At 40.1% G+C, this 19,929-nt stretch overlaps 1 protein-coding gene across 1 annotated transcript in view; it reads left to right on the top strand.

The window, feature by feature from the left end:
- Window positions 1-19,929, top strand: part of OR9Q1 (olfactory receptor family 9 subfamily Q member 1) — a 126,163-nt gene that overhangs the window by 103,501 nt on the left and 2,733 nt on the right. The window lies entirely within an intron of this gene.

Here is a 19,929-nt window from a genome sequence, read left to right as displayed (position 1 = left end):
TCTGACCATGGTACTTGTGATTTTTGGTTAAAATTCTCCAGAGAATGAACATGGGTGAACAGGTCAGCCACACTATTGGGCAGATTGTCTGCTATACATTCAAATAAGGTCTGGGTCATGTGATATAAACATAGCTGCCTAGGTCTGCTGTTTGGTTTTTTTTTTTCACATTTTTCATCGGAAGAGTTTTAAAAGACGTGGGCTATTAGTCCTAATCACGTCCATTATACAGCAAGTGTCCATGTCCTTGCTTTATCACGTATCTTTGAAGAGACTACCAATCCTTACCATAGTCTCTTGAATGCCTCTACTTTCAGCAGTGGATACATCATAGCCAAAGGAAAGAAATGGGAACCGAGGTGGTTCCATCTTCCAGGCTATAGTTCACTGAAACAGGGGAGGCCACCTGACCCAAGGTGGGCTAGTTTCAGACCCTTCTGCAGGAATTTGGAATTGGAACTGTGAAAGACTGGTCTTTCTAAGGGGCTGGACTTGTACTATGTACAATTGGGAACTGTGGTTAGCCACATTCTGTCATGCGGACTGGGTTGCAAAGGAATCAATTCTTCAGTCATAGAGAAATGTGAGGCTAATGTGCAGAGAGAAGCAGAAATGAGAGGCGAGGAAGGAACCCTTCCTAGGTTCCTGATAGCTCTTCACGAACAAGTAGAGCTTTCCTAACTTGGCTGCTTTTTTGCTGGTGGGTTATGTGAGATTCTTTCCAGTCCTTATAATAAGTCCCTTTTAAACATCTTAGAGTCACTTGGGTTGGTTTCTGACACTTGCATCCAAATATCTTGACTAATATAAAAATCAGATGTATCAGGAGTAATGTGTAAAATCAGGCCTTCAGAAAAAAAAAATGTGTTGTCATCTGAGACAATGATGGGAACAGTGAGGACCTCCCCATCCTGAAACTGTCTCTTGGTATGTCCTGGCAAAGAAATTGGTGAATTACCATCACCTGTTATTATCTGAGACTCAGATCACATACCTCCAGAAATGGAGAGGTTAGGGATCTTGGCTAAATATCAGGATGTTGAGAGTATTGTTGCTTCTTGCAGGCTTTTGTAGAGAGCAACCAAATAGAAACAAATTCTTGTCTAGGACTTCCTCATATGGGAAGATACAGAAGCCACCCAGCATCAGCTCACAGAATTACAGAAGTTAAAAAAAATTAGTCATTAGATTGATGGTAGCTTGGAGGGATTGAGAAAGCTTTAATAGATCTCACTCTTCTTGCAGGCAGCCAACCATGAGTCAATTCATGAAGTCCAGTTCAGGGACTTTGAATTTTATTTAAAAGACAAGGACATTGGCAGCATAGGGAAAGAATATTTTGGCTTTGTGTGAAGAATTGACAGAAGAGAATTTAAAAGTAAAACAGACAGACAAGTTTGAAGATAATTGCCACAGTCTGAAACAATTTGATAGTCACCTGGTCTAGAATGGTAGCAGTGAAGATAGAGGTCGGGTTCAAAATATTTTTCTGGAGGTCGATTTGAAAGGATTTACAGATGGCTAGTGTAGCCGACTTAATTTTTAAAAGATACTCATACCAAATAACATCCCATCCAATGTTCTCTTCTTGCAATAAGATGTTGATACATGCCTCCATCAAGAGGCGGGGTCTATGATCTTTTCTCTTGAAACTGAGCAGATCTTAATAAATAGTTCAATAAATAGTTAATAAATAGTTGCAGAAGTGATGCTCTGTGACTGCTGAGACTGGGCCATGAAAGGCAATATGGCTTCCGCCTGGCTCTCACTTTCACTTGGAATGTTTGCTTGTAGAACTCAGTCACCATTTTGTGAGGAAGCCTAGACTACATGAAGAGGCCATGTGTAGAGTGTATGGTCAACAGCTCTGCTAGCCCCTCAGCTGTAGTCAGCACCAACTTTTAGACATGTGATTAAATGAGGCTTCAGTTAATTCAACTTTGAGTCCTTGGGCATTTCAGTTGAGGCCTTGACATGTCCTAACTGAAATCCTGAATCAGAGAAACCATGAGTGATAATAAATGATTATTGCAGTTTTAAGCCACTAAGATTTGAGATAATTTATTGTGAAGTGATAGATAACTACAGATTGAATGTGGGCTATAGGAGGAAAAAGGTAAGTTTAAGATGATTCCAAGAATTTTGATCTGAATGAGTAGAATATTTGTTGTTGTTGTTTTTAGAGGTAGAGTCTTGCTCTGTCACCCAGGCTGGAGTACAGTGGCATGATCATAGCTCACTGTAACCTCAAACTCCTGGGCTCAAGCCATTCTCTTGTCTCACCCTCCAGAATTGCTAGGACCATAGGCATGTGCCACCATGCCTGGCTAATTTAAAAAATATATATATATTTTTGGTAGAGATGGGGTCTTGCTATGTTGTCCAGCCTAGTATTTTTTTTTTTTTTAGTGAAAACACGAATTCTTCTTTGAATATGTCAAGTTTGAGATAGCTTCCCCTAGCACTCTCTGCTTTATCCACACTGGCCTTCTTAGTATCTCTGAAATGTAGCAAGTTCATGCCCACCGTAGTATACAATAATGAAATCCTCAACAACCATTTTGTAATATATGACAGTGACTTCATGGTCACAAGTGGATTGAACAAGAGATTTCACTTAACTTAATCAAGCCAACTACAGTAATCTCCTAGGAATTTGGAAATGAATGTAGAGAGTTAAGAGTTCTAACTGAATACCATTTATTTCTTTCTCTTGCCTGATTGCCCTGGCCAGAACTTCCAATACTATGTTGAATAGGGGACGGGGGGCGGGGAACGTCACACACCGGGGCCTGTCTGGGGTGGGAGGCAGGGGGAGGGATAGCATTCAGAGAAATACCTACTGTAAATGATGAGTTGATGGTACAGCAAATCAACATGGCACATATACACACCTGTATAACAAACCTGCACGTTGTGCACATGTACCCTAGAACTTAAAGTATTTTTTTTTAAAAAAAGAGTTCTACATGTGACTGAACCAAAACCATTTAAACTTGGGAGCTGTGGGCTTAAATGTTCTGCAAGGCAGAGCAGGTAGAATGCTCTGATCTTGAGTGACAGAAGGAGAGAGAGAGTGAGAGAGAGAAAGAATGAGGCAATGGCATAACAGATGGACAGAAAATACTGCCTGAATTCTCAAGGGATTTCCAGTGGGAAATCTTCAGCCCAGTTGTAATCGTGGCTTGGCTTCTGAATACACATATCCTTATAATAAATTTCCTTTTGTTTTTGTTTTGCTCAGGCTTGTTCTTTTCTTTTCTTAGACAGAGCCTTGCTCTGTCACCCGGGCTGGAGTGCAATGGTGCTATCTAGGCTCACTGCAACCTCCGCCTTCTGGGCTTAAGTGATTCTCCTGCATCAGCCTCCCAAGTAGTTGGGATTACAGGTGCCTGGCTAATTTTTGTATTTTTGGTAGAGATGGGGTTTCGCTATGTTAGCCAGGCTGGTCTTGAACTCCCGGCCTCAGTTGATCCTCCCACCTCGGTCTCCTAAAGTGCTGGGATTACAGGTGTGAGCCACTGCGCCCAGTCCTCTGGTTGGTTTTTGTTACTTGAAACTAGAGGGTCCAAACTGATATATACAGTTAATCAGAACCTCCTTGTTTCTCTGGAAAGCAACACCAAGCTCAAGGCTCCTTAAAATAGCTTTGCTCAGAGGTCTTTCTAAACACCCAGAGCTTTCCCTGCCTCCTTAAAGTATGTATAGAGCTCCACGGAGGTGCTAATTGGCAACTGGATACTGAGCACACTGACTTGGTTAAAGTAGTTAAATAGTTTACTCATGCCATTCCTGTGCGGAACCTTTTGACTTATATTTTAGAGAGACAAGAAAATAAAGGAGTTCTTGAAGAAGGTTCCTAATAGTTACACTAACCTTCTTTGTAACTGTGTGACATGCTAATATACCATTATAGTCCTTCCTTACGAGTAATAGGAAGTCATAATAAATACAAATGTCCTAACTTCTCTGAGAAAAATCACCTTTCATCTTTTGGAAATGTTATGTTTTGTTTGAATGTGTTGTATGTAATGATACATGGAAGGGGACTTGTTCTAATAATGGTTTTCAGGGTGTTAAAACTCAGGCTGTCTAACTTGCAACAGTAGCAAGGTTGTGGTTAATGAATACGTGCTGCTAAAATGGTTTCAGAGGGAGGAATAGGAGGGAGCCTTGTATTAGTGAAGCTGTCTATGCCACACTGTGATAGTTGGAAGAAAACCTTTCTGGGTCTTTGGAAAAGGTAGGACACTAAGGGAAGGGTGATATTACTTTCTGACTGTAAGGAGCAGGAAAGGCAAAGGAGTGAGAACAATGTTCACTACAGTGCCAGCTGGTGATACTAAGAAGGTAATTTAATACCTTCTTTCTGAAAAAAATGTGACATAAGAAAAGTGAAATAATAATTTATATATTTTGAGTGCTTCCTATATGCCAGGTGAGAGACGAATGGCATCTCTGTAAAGTTGGTGGGTGTCAGGTGAGTGACCTTGGGTAACTTTCATCCCTCCTACCCCATGTCTTTGTTACTACTTCAGCAGAATGGGGAGAATCACATATTCTCTGGTCTTTGCAGAGCTCTTCGGAGGACAAAATGGAAGGGACGCTGTTCTGAAAGGTCAAAGGTATCCTGTAAATATAAGCTTGGCAAATTTTCTTTCTTTGCCTCTTTCTCTATGTAAGGAAGATGGGGTGGAAAGAAAATGAGGGAGAAGCTTTGGCTGGAATTTACAGAGGGGTGAAGCAGATAGGCAATAAATACAATAAGTACATTATATGTTATGTTAGAAGGTGACAATTCCTACGGCGAAAACTAAGGCGGGATCAGGAGAATGGGGAATGTGCAATTTTAAGTGTCTTGCTCGAATTTTAATTTTAAGGTTCAGCTCAAATGCCACTTCCTTGGAAATCATCTCCCCTGAATTTTATCCTGGTGTGGGAATGATTGATTACATATATGGCTTAGCTCTTTAACAGTAGAGTATAAAATTTTTGAAGGCAGGAAATATGTGTATGTATCTGTGTGTGTGTGTGTGTGTGTGTGTGTTGTGTGTGTATAAATTTCAGCCATGGTCTCTAGACCACCTTTCTCAATCAAAAATGAGAAATGACTGAATGTGCAGATGGCTCCCACCTGTCCCCTTCCTGGCCCCACCTTTGTCAAAGGAGTTCCCTCCTGACCTTGCTCCCTTCCTTTTTCTTGTCTGGACATTTTGAGACTCATAAAAAATGCATATGCATCTGATGCTAAGAATAATTACCACAATTTCTCAGCTGCAGAGAGCTGGTAAAGGTCATGCCAACTTGCTGTCTGTGCCAGTTGCTTCTCTGGGCAGTGGACTTGTCCTATTTATTTTTCCCTAAGGTTTCTCTTGTGTTAAAGATTAAAGGAGAAACCTGATGAAGTGCCTGACTCCAGGGAGGGCAAACTAGAGGCTACAATGGGCCTTGCCTTTTCCTAGGTGGATCAGTCTCCATTCTACCAATTCTAGGTGAATAGCCGGGGTGGGGATGGGGGGTTGGAGGGGGGAGGGCTGTTCCCCAGGCCACAGCTGGCAAGGGTGAGGGTGGCAGAGTCTGTGATTCATGATATTATGTTGACTGAGGAACCTGGACCTTGGAAGATAGATGATTCCTCATGGGACAAGTCAGAACTAGAATTCAGGCTCCCTTAACCATTCTTAGTGATGGCCCAACTGGGTGCATGGCTTTTAGAAATGGAGACTGAAGAGAAACCTTTTCTATTCCTACACAAAAGGTGCTATTTGCATGTAAATAACCCCAATATCAGCAATAATCTCTCCTCGGAGACCCACACTGGCCACGGATTGGCTCTGACAGTGTTGGGACAGAACAAACTAGTAGAGTCTTATGCTGGAACTGGAGCCTACAGACAGAGGATATTCCCCCACCTTGCCTCCGCTTGTGGGGGTTGCGGGGATGCGCATGGAGGGATTTATGGGAAGGGAAAGAGGAGGAGAAGAGAATGATAAAGTTAAATCTTTCTAGCTTCCTGTCTTTTGGTGGCTAAATTATGATTACTTCATATTTCTTTGAGGAGCTAATAAGAAAAACAGATGAGGATATGGAAACCCAGAGTGATACGAGACTTACCTGGGACCACACAGCTAGTCCAGGATGGTGGTGGGGATGGGGTAGGAGGTGGGAATGAAGAACCACATGTCTGGTTGCCCATGCAGTGCTCTTTTTCTATGTCCTCACCTTGAGATTACAATCAGTGAAAGTGCAGAGGTCATGAGCAGAGAGAGAACAATGAACAAGGAGGGAAAGTGATTCTTCAGGGAAAGGTGAGATGGGTTTCAGGTGAGGAAACTGATCAGGTTCACCTGGTCCACACCCATCCTAATGCTGCCAAAGCAAACCTTTTTTACTTGTCACATGCACAGTGACTCTTTCACATTGACCTTGCTGCCCAGGTGCTTTCAGCAATATCAAACATTCTCTCGATAGCCCAACACTAGAATTTTGCCATGACTGCTCTGAATTAGCCAAAAATTCCTGCATCATCACTTGTCAAGTTGCATTATAAAATAGTTCCTTGGTCACATGCTTGCTTTTTCTGCTAGACTCTGAACTCCTTGCTGTCCTTCGAACACCCCAGGCATGGTCTTGCCTCAGGGTCCTTGCATTTGTTGTTCCCTCTGCTAGAATGCTATTCCTCCAGATGTCTATATAACTTGCTCTCTTGATTCCTTAAAATCTTTGCTCACTTATTGCCTTTTAATGAGGCTTTCTCTGATAACCCTATTGAAAATAGAAAACAACCTCCATAACTTCCTTTTCTGCTGTATTTTTCTGCATAGCACATCACTATCTGTTATAATATATGTTTTCCTTTTATGTTATTTTCTGTCACTCCATAAGAATGCAAGTTCATAACAGCAGGGTTCTTTGCTGTGCCCTCAGTCCCTAAGCAGTCCCTGGAAGATAATAAGTGTCCAGTAAATATTTGTGGACTAAATGACAAGTGAGTGAATGTACTCCTGCAGGTTAGACACATACATCACGGTTCCTGGCATCTAACACATGCTTAATGCCTACGGAGTGAAAGACAAATTGTGTTTCTCTCTGGAGTTCTATTTAAAACTGTTCCTGATCATTTAATATTACCTTCTGTGGCTTCGTGACTCCTTGATCCCTTTTGTGAAGGGACTGTTTAGGAAACAGCCTCTCCCACATTCAGAGCTGTCTAATAAATTGTGTAGACATTATTGAGCTGTTCTCTGATTCCCCAAATAGGCTAAGTTGGCTAATTGTTTGCTCCTGCAGTACCCTCTCTGCTGTTTTTTTGAAACGCACAAACCACTTATTGTTACTTGTCTGATGTCTGTTTTCCCCAATGGGCCTTAAAGGTTTCAACAGGGCAGGATCCATGTGAAACTTGCTCCCTGCTGTTTCCCGCACTTCCAGTCCACTACCTGACACTCAGTGGACAGTAAATGAGTATTTGTTGACTGAAGGGACCAGGTATCATTAGCAGTGCCAAGGAGGGATTAAAATACGTTCTTTGACCCCAGGCACTGGATTGAGTAATGCTTTAAAGACATTTCTCACTCCCAAGCACCTCAGTGAGCACATCTTTTGGGAAATTCCTTCATCTGAGGATTGGACATTTATAGAATTATGTACCTTCAAAAGTTATCAGATTGAACAAAGGAATTCTGCTGTTTATTCAGCACAGGAAAATGACAAACTGCTCCCCAGGTTTCTCCATATTTACAAATTGCTTCTCTGATGTCTTTCAGCTTGCAGGAAAGAGGCAGAGACGGTGGGTCACCAAAAAGTGTCCTTGGACTAACCATATAATGATGATAATGATGATTGCTACTAACTTTATTTATTGCAATAGATGAGATCTGGTTAAATACATTGAGTGCACAGCCTAGGATTCTCAAATATTTTTGTTAGCATTTTGTCAGTTCCCATGATTTATATTTTTAGGTAGTCTCTTTCTTTTAAAGGCTTAATTGGGGTTATTACAAAAATAACACATTTTTTATTGTAATAAAATGAAAGGATACATACAAAGTAAAAAAGGGAGAGTGGTTCCTTTCTTTTATCTCTGTTTCCCAATCTTCTCACCCAGAAGTAACTCCTATTAGTTTTGTATGAATCTTTTTATACTCATCAAACATTTATTTACTTTTTGTATTTCAACAAAAATTGTATCATTTTTATATCATCTTCTGCAACTTGCCATTTTACTTTACAATTATGGATGTCATTGTAACTTGTTAATTGCAAGTGTATCTTCTAATTAAAGGCTGCAGAGTATTCACTTATTTCCTGAATTTTTTCCAATAACAAACAATGTTGCAATAGACATCTTTGAATGTGACTGGTTATATACTCAAGCTCAACCTCCTGATGATAAATGGTTACAGGTGGAATTGCTCATTGATTTGGGTTAATTTATTCACGGTGGAGCCCCATTTCCCACAATTTTATTTTTCGCATAGTTTGGTTCACTGTGGGCTGCGGGAGACATTTTGCATGAGATTTGAAAGGAGGAAAGAAATGAAGTCAGAACCGTATTCTTTTCATCCTCTGAAGATCGGTGCAGGGGGCCAGGAGTTGGTGGTGGGAGGACAGGGAGACTGCTGCAGCTCACACACTGCCACATGTTGTCACTTATCTGCTGGTTCACCTGTTTGCCATGGGAGTATCATTCCTGGACTGTTGCCACTTCACTTACTGGGTCTTTCCTAAAGCTTCGTCAACACCTGGGCCAGGTTCATCTTTAGTTTTGTGATGAAAAACACCAGCTTGCCTGTCACCCTTCTCTACCTTTTATAGGTTTATAAAACATTCTCTTTCATTTTTGTAAATAAAAAAAAAGTAATTGATTTCACACATTATTTATTTGTATACATATATGGGTTACAAGTACGATTTTGTTACATGAGTAGATTGTACAGTGGTGAAGTCAGGGCTTTTAGGGTATCCATCACCTGAACAACATACATTGTGCCATTAATATTCTCATCGTCTACCCCATCTCCCACTCCCTCACCCTTCCAAGTCTCCATTGTCAGTCATTCTGCATTCTATGTCCATGTGTACATGTTGGCTTCCTTATTACCTTCCACTTGTAAGTGAGAATATGCAGTATTTGCAGCAACATGGATGACACTGGTGGCCAGTATCTCAAGTGAAATTAATCAGACACATAATTTATTTTTTGATATGCCAATTGTTAAAATACTATTAGTTTCTTTACCCCTGAATTTGACACTTCATTTTCATATATTTCTATATTTACTTGAGTTTGTTTTTAGTACTTTTCTGTTCCACAGATATATTTTAACTCTAAAGTATTATTTAACTCAATTTCTTTAATTGCTGAAACTTTGGGGTGTTTTTTGGTATCTGACAGGGCAAAATATCTCATTATTCTTTTTCAAAAATTTATTTGCTTTTCTTATGTATCTTGGGTTCTAGATAAACTTTTAGATCAGCTTGTCATATTTTATCAATATATCAGTCATCTATTGCCATAATAACTTATTGGCTTAAAACAATAAGCATTTATTATTGCTTAATTTTTCAGTTCCGTCTATGGGTCAACTGACTATAAAGTGACTAGTGCTTCTGGTTTTAGCTGGGTAGGCTCATGCATCTATGGTCAATTGTGGATCAGGTTGGAGCTTGGTTAGGTTTTTCTCATGTATTTGGGAGTTGGCTGGCTGTAGGTGGTCCTTGGCTGAAACAACTGTGCTTTCCTCCATGTGGTGTCTCATCCTCCAACGGGCTAGCCCAAGCTGTTCCCATGGCAATGGCAAAGGTCTGAGAGTCAAAATAGAAGTGTGTGAGGTCTCTTGACGCCTAGTTTCAGAAACGGCACACCATCTCTTCAGCTGCATTTTGTTGGGTGAAACCATAAAACTAGCAAATGTTCAAGGGTGGGGAAATAGAGTCTATCTCTTGAAGGCTGGAGCTGCCATCACATTGCCAAAGGCATTTAAAAGGGAGGCTGTTGATTGAAGTCATCAATACAATCAACATGACAACCAAATAACATTGGCAAAAATCTTCTTGGGAGTTTATTGGACTTGAATTAAAATAATAGATTTCATTCCATGAAAACTGACATATGATAAACACTCATGTACCCACCATCCAGATTTGTCAAATCTTAATATTTTGCTTTATGTATGATTTCAAAAATAACTCAGTAAAGATATTCTTGAAATCCTTTGTGTTCCACTCTCTGATCCTAGTTCTTTTTCCTCCTGCAGAGCTAACCACTACCCTGAATTTGCTGTTAACATTCCTATACATGCTTTTATGTTTTCACTTCATATTTGCATCTCCAGAATAACCAACAGTTTATTTGTATTTAATTTAAAACTTGACATCTGTGGTGCCATACTGTTCTGATGTTCGAATTGCCAGCAATTTGTTCAACGTGACGGCTTTGAGATTTACCCATATTGACATATGTAGCTTCAAGTCATATTTAATTTTTTTGTTGATCTGGTATGGGTGAAGTGTTCCTTCTCATAATTTAAAATCACCTCTACAAACTGTGTTTTTCTCATTAACCATTTCTAGTGGCATTTCTGCTTTTTTTCAATGCCTCTTTTTTTCCTTTGGACTGGCAATAAGTTTGTCTATGGTATTGCAAGAATCCAGCTCCTGGTTTATCAAATCCATTAAAAAATTTGTCTTATATATTATTACTTTCTACTCAAAAATTTTTAAATTTATCTTTAGTTCCTTGTGGTTGTGTGTATATTTTATCTATTTTTTGTTCTCCATATTGTCTAATAAATGCATTTCCTGGCCTAGTTGTCCCCCTTAAGTGTTATTGCTACAATGCATAGGTTTTAATATGTACATATCAATGTCAATTATTTTTAAATAGTTTGCAATTTCAGGATGAGCCTCACATTATCTCAAGTGTAACTGAGCAGGCCATTTTAATATGTCAAATGGTTGATACTCTTTTTAGCCTTTATTAATTTCTGTGTGCCTTATATTGTGGTCAGACAATGTGTCTTGTATGATTAACACATACTTGATTGACAGTTGATTGGATATTAAATTCTAAATTCAAAATAATTTTCTCTGATTTTTAAAGCATTTTTCTTTCCTCTGGCTTCCAATATTCACTAGAGTGGTTGCAAAATTTGATGGCAGTCTTGCTCTCATATAGGTCACTTGCTTTGTTGTTTTTTTTTTCCCCTCTCCAGAAACATGTAATGGATTCTTTTAATCCTTGAGTCCAGAAGTATGTTTTGTTCAGTACTGGTATTAGAATCTTGGTGAGCTCTTTGGAGCTGAAGGCTTAAGATTTGTTTTTAAGCTCAAAGAAATTTCCTCCTTTTTAAAAAATATTATCATCCTCTTTTTATATTCTCTTAGAACTTTTATTGAGCAGATATCTATCTTTCGTGCCTCTTAACTTTTTCATGGTTCTCTTTCCCCCTGGTGGCATTTTTTGCTTTAAACTCTGGGAAGTGTAGCGGGTTTATAATTTACAGTCTTAATACAGGTGTGCAACAAAAATAACTTCTTAAAATTTCATTTTAACTGAATTCAGTCTTTTCCACCGAAGGTAAAATGAATCTTTTCCAAACCAAGGCAACTCAGTCACTTTCAGTTTTAAACATAACCCATTCAGGATTTAAACCGTCAATTCAAAATTTTTTCTCATTTCCCCCCTTCTTCTCCTCCTTTTTGTTCCCTTCTTTTTCCAGGATGTGATCTAAATTCTCAGGGGCTTTACGTATGACACTGGCATCAGAATGGGACATTTAGTATAACTAATTTCCCTGTTCTCACTGTTCTCTGTAGAAAGAAAGCTGTTTTGTTTTTTTTTCTTCTGGTTCTTATTGCCATTGCTCCCATCTGCTGTTGCCATCCATGATCAAGCCATGGATTCTCTTTTAAGAAACATATACGCTGCATTCTCTTTTTATGGCCCTCAGGTTCCTTTGGCTTTTGAACCCTCTCAGTTTTTAATATGGAGGTGCCAGGATTCTGTGAAATTATCTTTGTCCCTCTGCTTAGAAACCTCCATCAACCACTTTGGCATGTTGCTTTGCTGCCATGGTGGATGCAGAGAATCTCTAGATGGCTTGCCATAAATTATCCTAGGAAGTGAGGCATAAGTATCCCTTTTTTCAGATGCTTCTAAAAATGAGTTGAGGACTTGTGTCATTTATAGACTCCCTCACCCAGGTTTGGGGAGTACTGGGGCATTGACTCCTTCTTAAGGATCCGGGCGACATCTATAATCTAACTGTGATATCCTCTGAACTTCTCCTCTCCAGCCTACACATAACATTTTTTTTTCAAGTAAGAAAACAACTCTTTATCACAGTGTGAATTTTATGCCCAATAGTATAAACTCTCTGCTTCCTGTCTTTCACGATTGCTGTTAAATTAAGATGAATTTTTGGGAATTCCAAAGAAAGCCTTGTATCCTTCTACATTATGTCTCTTGCAATTAAAAGCTTTGCTGTCAAAATAATTATTTCTTTAATGCATTATGATGTGGTTTGGCTGTATCATCTTGAATTGTAGCTTCCGTAATTCCCATGTGTTACGGGAGGGACCCAGTGGAGATAATGAGTCATGGGGGTGGTCTCCCCCATACTGTTCTCTTGGTAGTGAATAAGTCTCATGAGATCTGATGGTTTTATAAGGGGAAACTCCTTTCACTTGTTTCTCATTCTTTCTCTTGCCTGCCACCATGTAAGATGTGCCTTTCACCTTCTGCCGTAATTGTGAGGCCTCCCCAGCCACGTGGAACTGTGGGTCCATTAAACCTTTTTCTCATTGTAAATTACCCAGTCTTGGGTATGTCTTTATCAGCAGCATAAAAACAGACATATTAATACACATTAAAAATTAGAAGTTCAATTAGTTCCTTTATTCCATGATGTATCAAGCCCACTCCTAAAGAAAAGCATATGACAAGTAATCACTGCTTTCTGAATCATGGAGGTCAAACAATGGCTATAAGGAGCATGGGATATTGAGGGGTGGTGGTTTTGGGACTCGTTGGTGGGAAACTAGCACTTACAATCTCAGAATATTATTTGACTGAAATTGATAATCTTTGGAAATACTAGATAGTAATAGATTTTCAGATGTGCCGATGATTATTTTGTGAGACTGTCAACCCCTGCTTTATGACACCATCACAACTCCCAAGATGTGTCTGGCAGAAGCTGGTGACTGCATATTGTAGAGCGTTTGACAAATGTAATCCAGTGTATACACTTCACCTGCTCACTCTCCTTTCATGCTCTCATCTATATGTTTCACTTTCTGTGACCTCCATTGCTGCTGACCCTGGACTGGGTGATAGCTTCCTCCAGCAGCTGCTGATTTTCCACTTTGCTCTGTATATGATTCTGTCCAGACTAGTTTTGATCCTGTTCTCTGACCTGTTCATCATGAAGCCCATCGAAACACCTGCAAATCAGGTCTCTAGGCAAAGATTCCTCAACGTTTCTCTGCCTTTTCCTCATGCAGAACTGCAGTTCGGTTGATTGTTGAGACTACAGCTTTGGTCTATGTGTGCAGCAGTAGGCAATTCCTTATAGGGGAGAGGGCCGTGACCATGTTTTAGACAGTAGTGAACCCCAGGCTGATCATTCCAATTTTATAGCCTAAGGACAAAAAGGCAAAGGAGGCCCTGAGGAAAGCTCTTAATAAAGCCAAGTTGTTCTAATTACCTTCATAGCTCTGCAAAACACTCAACAAACTCCTCTGTTGTACTAGCCATCTGGGCTCTCATTATCATTTGCAGGTGTTCATGCATTCTAGGCATGGAACCAGGCCCCTAGAGGTAGAGAATTTTCCAGGCAGAAGTTTTCCATAAAGTCCGGCTCTAGGGGAAGCAATGAAAGACAGAGGCTGAATATCAACAAAAGAATTCCATATTTTAATGGGGGAAAATATTGATAAATATTTGAAATTCCCTTATGTAATGACAACAACAGGGAAGGCTAACATCCATAGAACATTAACATTGAGCAAAACTGGATGAAAAGATGATGAGGAGATAATTGCATAATAGATTTAAGAGTCCTGCCATCCAGAGAAAGAACGCTTCATTATCTCTGATGATATTTCCTGTATTTCCTTATATGATTAAAAATGTTATATTTTGTTTGAATGATTTGTAATTTTGTCCTTAAGTGAGAAATTATATGTGGAATGTGTGGCATATTCCTTGGCACTTGGCGGGCACAGGGATGTTGACTATTCCTGTGGTCATCACAATTATTATTAGTGTGTTCTACATTCATTAAAATGTAGACAGAAAGTTTTATAGCTATCTTAAAGTAACGGTTGTTATAAGCACTACGATGTCATTGAATGTGTGTACATTCAGGCCAGGAAGCAGAAGAACGATTAAATTTGGGAACTGTATGGGAAAGACCATCCTGATTACTAACTATCAGGGTACATTAGCAAAGAGTGTTTTTATTTTCTCTCTTTATTTACTTTTCTCCATGCCTTTTTGAGTCCATTGCCAGGACTCAAACCCAAGCAATCCGACCCAGAACTCATATTTGTAAGACTTTAAAAAAATTTTTTGTGGATACATAGTAGGTGCATAAATTTATGGGGTACATGAGATATTTTGATACAGCCATGCAATGCATCATAATCACATTAGGGTAAATGGGGTATCCATTATCTCAATTCTTTGTGTTACAAACAATCCAAGTATACTGTTTTAATTATTTTAAAATGTACCATTAAATTATTATTGACTGTAGTCACCCTGTTGTGCTATCACATACTAGGTCTTATTCATTCTATTATTTTGTACCCATTAACTATCCCTGCTTTCCCCACATGCCCCAATACTTTTATCCAAAATTCACAATGCCTTCTGTCTAGTAAACTGTAAGTGGAAAAAAAATTACTGGTTAAAAGGGACAAGTTAAAAAATAAAAGCTGTTTACATTTAAGATTAAAGTACTCTTGGGTATGAAAAAATCATCATGGTCATGGTATTTTTAAGAGCCACAAGGAACACTAAGCTGGGAGCTTCTTCCTGATCCCCTGAACCCCACCCCCTCAGCCAAGGGAGCAGATTCAGGGCCTAACAAGACATATTTTCTATCCCAGGGTGGGAGGGCATAGCAACATTTTACCAGTAGCATTTCAGAATTGCTGTGGACCCACCGTTGTCATGTGCCTGCCATTCTTCCTCTTTTCTAATGGGAGTGTTTATTGTGGTTATTCTGCCTGTTCAACAATACATTTTGGGTATTTGTGGGCAGATGTATGACTTGTTTTTGTAGTTCATAATTCTCTAAACCAAGGGGAGCTGCACCTGGACCTGATGGAGATCATAAGATCCTAGACGTTGATCTTGATGTAATTTGTTGAAGTTTATAGGCCAGGGTAGGGGGAGCTTAGGGTGATGATGAGTATATTTTGTATGTGATTTGAGAGGGTAGAATAAGAATATTTATGGACAATAGGAATATTGGATCATGGTTCATAAAATAAACTTTACTCCTGTCCTACTGTGTGTAGGATAAACTTCCTTGCTTAGGGATGTTGAGCTTGACTATGTGGCTTGCTTTGACTGGTGGGACGCGAGTAGACCTGATGCAAGCAAAGACTTAAAGTGTTCTTGTGTAATGGGGCTTTGTCTGCTTGTGATTCTGCCATTTTTAGGGGAACATGCCCTGCATAGCTTGCTGACCCAAAGATGAGGAGAGACACTTGAAACAGATTGTGAATCAAGCTGCAGCTTGGCCAAGTTAGCCGAGCCCAAGCCCAGCCTAAATAAACTAAATCCTGGCTGACCACAGACCTATGAGTGTGAGAATAAATGCTTATTGTTCTGTGCTGTTGAATTTGTGGGGTGCTCATCACAACACAGGAGCTAACTGAGCACCCCATGGTCAAATACTTTTGAGGACTGCTGCATAATATACAGTTCATTTTGGAGATTTATAAAGGAAATTATCATACTAAAATCTTTGAAAAATTTTCTAGTAAAGATAGTTGTTTCACTTCGTTTAACCCAGCTTCTCAGACTTCTTTTAGTATCTGACTTAATTTTTCTCTATTAGAGAAAAGTTTCTCCTTTGTTGAGGAAAGTATCTTAAAGGATATCTTCATAATGAAATGTAAGGACTTCCAATGCAAGGTCTAAACTGAAACTATTTAGAGCTTAAAGATTTAAGGCCGGGCACAGTGGCTCATGCTTGTAATCTCAGAAATTTGGGAGGCTGAGGCAGGCAGATCACTTGAGCCCAGGAGTTCAAGACCAGCCTGGCCAACACAGTGAAACCCTGACTCTACTAAAAATACAAAACATTAGCTGGGCATGGTGGTGCACCCTGTAATCCCAGCTACTAGGGTGGCTGAGGCATGAGAATTGCTTGAACCTGGGAGGCGGAGGTTGCAGTGACTGGAAATCACACCACTGCATTCCAGCCTGGGTGACAGAGTAAGACTCTGTCTCAAAAAAAAAAAAAAAAAAAAAAAAGGAGATTTAGATTATTATGCACAATAATATATAAAACATTTTTAGCATCTCAGTCGATTGGGTAGGATAGGGATTTGGAAGATTTTGGAACAGGGAAAAGAGAAATACAAACAAAAGATTTTCTCAGCAGAGAAATCAATGGAGTCAGATGGTAGTGGACAGGCTCAAGGTCAGGAGCAGTGTCACTCAGTGTCCCTGGAGTAGCCCTTGGGCTCTCCTGCCCATATGCATTTGGTCGTGCTGACCCTCCCTTTCCTAAAGAGATTTGCCCATCGTTCTCCCACTCTCTCTTCTGTCCAAACTGACAAAGTCCACCTCCTCTAGGAAGCCCTCCCCAGTTTACCCTACCTGTAAGTAATCTTGCCCTAGTACCTTACCTACTCGTTGCTTGTTTACTACTATCCCCATAGTAGAGGGAATAGTATTCCCTTAATACTACTATTGCCATAGTACCATACCTACTCCTTGCTTGAGAGTTTCGTACTTGTTATCTTATAGAATGGATAAGAATCTCACCTATTAGGCTGCACATTCTTCATCGGTAGACATTGTGTTGTCTTTTTGTTTCATTTCACATCTCTTGCTCTCATTTAGAACTCTTAGCACAGTGACGAGTCAATCAACCACATGGTTCCATTTTCTCTTGGTTATCATAATTGTCAAAGAGGGCAATTATTCTGTTTTTCTATTTTCTTTTTTTTGAATTGAGACATGTCGAAATTCAATGACTTAACAAAATGCCTGTGAATTTGTGGCTAAAACAATACTATTGTGTCGCAGATGTAGAGAGCTGGCAAAAGCTCGGCCAATAAGACGAACTTGCCAATTTCTCCTCTGGGCAACATCTCAGGCTTTTGTTTTCACTATGTTTTCATTTGCATTTAAAGGAAGAAAAGGGAGAGATTTTAATGAGGCACTTGACTCCCAGAGAGGGCAAACAGAAGACAAGATGTGTCTTGCTGAGGTTTCTGTGTAGGGTGCCCAGTTGGCCTTCCTGGATAATGTAGAGCAAAGTCCTGTGTTTCCAAAGCACTCTTCTTCCAGGATATGGCCACAGTGATGAGGGTGGCAATGGGCATAATTTCTAACATTGTTCTGATGGAAGAAATTAAGGTTAGATACATCTGACTCCTCAAGGGACCATGCAGAGCTAGGATTCAGGCCTTTTAAACCCCACTCAGTGGGTGTATGGCAGGGCTTTGAGAACCGTGACCAGGAAGAAAGTCTTTTCTCCTCCTATGAGAGGGACTAGGTGCCTAGTGAGAAACCCACATTTGCAATAATTGCCTTTCCTTAGAGACCACTTTAGCCATTGATTGGAGACCTCAGAGCTTTTGTAGCAATTATTAGTGTCTTCTCCAAAGAGATTTCTGTTGGAGCTGGGAGCCCACAGGAAGAGGCTGTTCCACAATCTCTGCTGTCCCTGCCTGGAATTGAACAAAAACCAGAGTGAAGAATACATCCTAATCAGATTTTGCAGATCTGGAAACAGAAAGAATAAAATGGCATCTTTGGCAGAAAAGAACTGGCTAGAAGGATCTTGAGGATGGTAGGGTCCAGGGACTGACTTTCAGGCAGTGAAGTCATTATTGTCCCCATATTGATTCACACATTGTGTGTGCATGTGTGTGAAGAATGCAAGAGAGAAGAGGACACTGGCTCCAGGAGATTTGCTTAGCATTATAACTGAGCAGGTCTGGGAGAGCAACCAGAACCATCCAGACCTCCTGATGCTCAGCACAATATTTTGACCCTACACCCTTAGGATTTCTCCAAGCAGTGGGCGAGAAATGACCTTTTAGACATTAAGGAAAAATAGTGGACAAAGAGAGAAGAGGACCTGCCAGGTAAAGATGTGGAATTTAGGTGAAGAAACTGACCTGGTTTTCTTGGTTCCCGCCCCATTCAGATCACCGGATCCAATTTCCTTTAATTATCATTTTTTTTTTTTTCTAATAGGTCAGTCTGACACAAGCATAGCTGCCAAAGTCTTATGCTTTAAAGATGGTCCAATGTCCTTTCTATCCTGTTGCACTACAACTCTGCCAAAGAATTTACGGTTAGCTCAAAAGCCTCTATCAGTCTTCAGATATTAACAGACTGCAGAGCTGGTATTTATGTTTGTTTAATTAATGGTGGACACCTTCTGAGTAGGGGCTGTTGGAATAATCAGGTGATGCAATGAAATCTTGTCATAAGCTAAACAGAGCTTCCGTGTACAGGTTTGTTCCTAATGGCAGTTCCACCACTTATGAGCCATGCAACCTTGGGAATGATACTTAAGCCCTTTCTTTCTCAGTTTCTTTATCTGTAAAATGAGGATAAGAAAAGTTCCTACCTCATGCAGTGGTTGCGGGGATTAAATGAGTTAATATTTAAAGCCTTTACCATGCGCTGAGCTCCAGGAGCACATGCTCTGACCAGGGAAGGCAGACAGGACAGAGCTTTCCTGTAGAAAGTGCGATCTGGGTTGAGGTTTGAAGGTAGGGTAAGAGCTGGCAAAGACTTGTTGGATGCAAAAGAGAAGGTGTTCTAGGCAGAAGGGGTTTGTCCTGCTGAAAGTGCAGAGATATAGGAGAACCTGGGGGAGATTAGAGAAGCCTTGAATAATTCAGTATGTCTGGAGAGAAGCATAAGAGGGTAAAGTGTGGCTGTGGGTATCAGGATTTAGAAGCAAGAAAGGAGCATGAAGAAATGAGCAGAGGAGATCTCACAGAGGGCCTTTCCAACATGTGGAGGAGTCTAAAAAATATCCCATCCTAGATTACAGTAATCTATTGCCTATTTCAAAATAGCTAGAGGCAAATAATTTGAATATTTCAAGCATTAAAAAGACAAATATTTAAGGTGGTGGACATCTAATTACTCTGATTTGATCTTTACAAATTATGTGGATGCATTAAATTATCACAAGGACCCTCCAAAATTATCCTGTCCATGATGGGCACTGTGGCAGGATTTTTAACAGGGGAATCAGATGTGATCAAATTAAAGTCTTAGAATTATCACTCTGACCACAGTGAGGAGGAATAATTTGCAAGAAGCAAATATATAGACAGGGAGAATAATTGGTTCCATGGCTGTTGTTCTAACCCAGGTGAGAGTTGAAGAGGACTTGATATCAGGGAGGAGTTGTGGTCATGGAGAAAAAGGGACAGAGTCCTGACATGGATATCCCCATGGTAGGCAAGAGCCCATGTGTCAGCACTTAGTGGAGCAATAAGGAAGTTTTGGCTCAGAATGGCTGTCTGGCTTGCAGAGTTCACACAGCTACTTAGCAACAGAGGTGGGAGAATGTGCACCCCTTTTCTGAGAATGTTTACTTGTATCTGTTTTGTCAACATGCTAAGATGACTCTATGCCACAGGACTCCCTTGATGGGTCCTGAGTCTCTCTCTCTTTCTCTCTCTCTCTCTCTCTTTAGAGAGACA

Source organism: Macaca fascicularis, chromosome 14 (genome assembly GCF_037993035.2).
Source record: "Macaca fascicularis isolate 582-1 chromosome 14, T2T-MFA8v1.1".
NCBI lineage: Eukaryota > Metazoa > Chordata > Mammalia > Primates > Cercopithecidae > Macaca > Macaca fascicularis.
This window is presented reverse-complemented; position numbering and strand designations above follow the sequence as displayed.